General features: G+C 44.0%; 1 protein-coding gene across 2 annotated transcripts in view; it reads left to right on the top strand.

Annotated features, from left to right (window-relative positions):
* The window catches only part of PCTP (phosphatidylcholine transfer protein), a 136126-nt gene that overhangs the window by 70045 nt on the left and 63562 nt on the right, over window positions 1-2519 (top strand). The window lies entirely within an intron of this gene.

The raw sequence follows: 2519 nt of genomic DNA, 5'->3' as shown, positions 1-2519 counted from the left end.
CTGGACCATTGGTCTGGTCTTCAAACCCCTCTCCTTGTTTCCTTATGATCTATTTTCTACCAAGCATCAAGAATCATCTTTTTATTTAGTATTTCCCTGTTTAAAGTCACTCATTGGGTTTACTTAAGAGTTAGAACAAATCCCTTACCTCTCAACCTGGTTTACAAAGCCCTTTGCAGTCTGGCCCCCACTACCTCTTCGACCTTAACTCCTACCTCTATCCCCATCCATCATTCTCTGGACCCTATGACTTTAGGTTGAGCATGCCAGTCTGTCAACCTGAGGGTCTTCCCCCTACCAGGAATGAGTTTTCCAAGGCTGGCTCCCTCTAATATTGAGAATAAAATGTTCTGTTAAAGGCTATTCCCCACAGAGGCCTTTCCTGACCACCTGATTATAGGACACCCCACCCTGCTCCCTACCAGGTACCATTCATCGCATAATATTCCTTATGTCTATTCAAATTACTTAGATCACATTTATAGCCACCAGCACTACCACCAATGTCTACCACCAAATACAAGACCCACTAGAGCAGGGGCCTCATCTGCTTTTTCATCGTTGTGTTACCAAGACCACAGAGGAGGTATTCAATAATGGATTTGCGTGAACAGCTATTTTTCATATGCTCTGTCATCCAGATGTCTCTCAGTTTGGAAATCAGTAAGTTGTTTCTGCCTGTTCTATCTTTACAGCAGATTGGACTTTATGAGTATAAAATCTTTGGTATTCTGGAAAATTGCCCACCGGCTTTATTCGCAGCTGTCTATATGGACTTAGACTACAGAAAACAATGGGACCGATATGTTGAAGGTGAATAACATCTATTATTTTTTAAAAAATAACATCTAGAAAGTAGAATCTATTGTTACTTATTCGAACTAGTAGAAAGCAACACATTTTATTTTTATGTTTTATTTTTAATTTTGGCATGCAAGTCTTAAGTGTTGGGCTGAAACGTGCCTTTGTGATTCCTTGCATTCCCTTAGCTGCTACTCTCCAGTTTGCTCTGGGGGCTACTTTGGTCTCACTGTAAGTTCATCATCATTTCACATATACAGATAGTCATAAGTGGCTTCTTGGAGGAGGTGGTGTCCAAGCTTTGGTTTGGAAGTTGAACCAAAGTTTTATCAACAACAAGAATGCATATAGGTGAGAGGGTGAGGAGGTGAGAGGATGGGTGGCTTGAGGCCATCTGAGACCCGGGAAACAGCACAGGTGAAGGGAGGAGGGCATGAAACAGTATGGTGTGTTCAAAACCTGTGAGCAGTTTGGTTTTATTGGGTTGTAGGGGTAGCAGAATCTAGAGCGAGGGCGGGAGGAAGGTCCAGAGCCCGCAGGCACCAGCCTGGCCACCAGGCTACAGTTCTTAGAGTTTGCCCTGAAAGTGATGGACAGCTATGAAATAGGAAGTCCTTCTGTCACTTAAAGCTGGGAGTGGCCTCTCCAAAATCAGTCACAGTGGAATAGAAGTACAGAACTAGCCAAGGGGTGCCTACACCCTGAAAGAACCTTGCTATAGTCAGGGCTCTTTGTTGCAAGCACAGAAAGTTAACAAATGCCAGTGTAAGAAATGGAAAAAGTTAATTGGTTCATGGCATTGAAAAGTCCAGGAGTTTCTAACTTCTAGGACAGCTGCATGTAATTTTTTTAAAAAATGTTTATTTACTTATTTAGGTTTTGAGAGGAGAGAGAGAGAGAGACAGAAGCTCCAAAGCAGGCTCTGTGTGGACAGCAGTGAGCCCAATGCAGGGTTCCACCTCACAAACTGTGAGATCACGACCCAAGTTGAAGTCAGACACTTAACCAACTGAGCCACCCAGGTGCCTGCCCATGCATGCAATTTTTAAATAAGTTTTTCATCTCAATTTTTTCTGAGTTGACTTAATTCTCAGGCAGATTCTTATGTCATGGCAACAATGGCCACCAGAACATCCAGACTTAGGGGCACCTGGGGGGCTTAGTCAGTTTAGGCTCTGATTCTTGGTCTCGGCTTGGGTCATGATCTCGCAGTTCATGGGTTCAAGCCCTGCATCAAGCCCCAGGGTGAAGCCTGCCTTGGATTTCTCTTTTCCTCTCTCTCTGCCCTTTTTCTGCTCTGTCTCTCAAAATAAACAAACTAAAAAAAAAAGATCGAGGCTTATGGTCTAACCACATAAATAGCCAAACAGGAACAGGAAGGAGCCTCAACTTCCCTGCTCAGGCAGCTACAGTCTCAGAATTTGCTCTCATGGCATCCTGTGGACGTTTGTCACGGTTATGGTCTGCTAGTGTTTTCCAGTACCCTTTCTATCTACGGGGAACTGTGATGCTTGTCCACTGAAGGGAGAAGCCAGATGTTCTTTCTCCCAGTCTCCGCAACAGCCATGGTTCAGGGATGTAATATAGATGTTGCCAGTAAGACACACATGCAGCTTCAATTTGAGAGAGAACTATATCAGGAAGCAGGCAGTGTGCAAAGTCAATTTTCTGGTGATGGTCAGGGCTAAGGTATCTGACACTGGGAGAAACAGTTGCAG

This window comes from Suricata suricatta, chromosome 17, assembly GCF_006229205.1.
Source record: "Suricata suricatta isolate VVHF042 chromosome 17, meerkat_22Aug2017_6uvM2_HiC, whole genome shotgun sequence".
Lineage (NCBI taxonomy): Eukaryota > Metazoa > Chordata > Mammalia > Carnivora > Herpestidae > Suricata > Suricata suricatta.
This window is presented reverse-complemented; position numbering and strand designations above follow the sequence as displayed.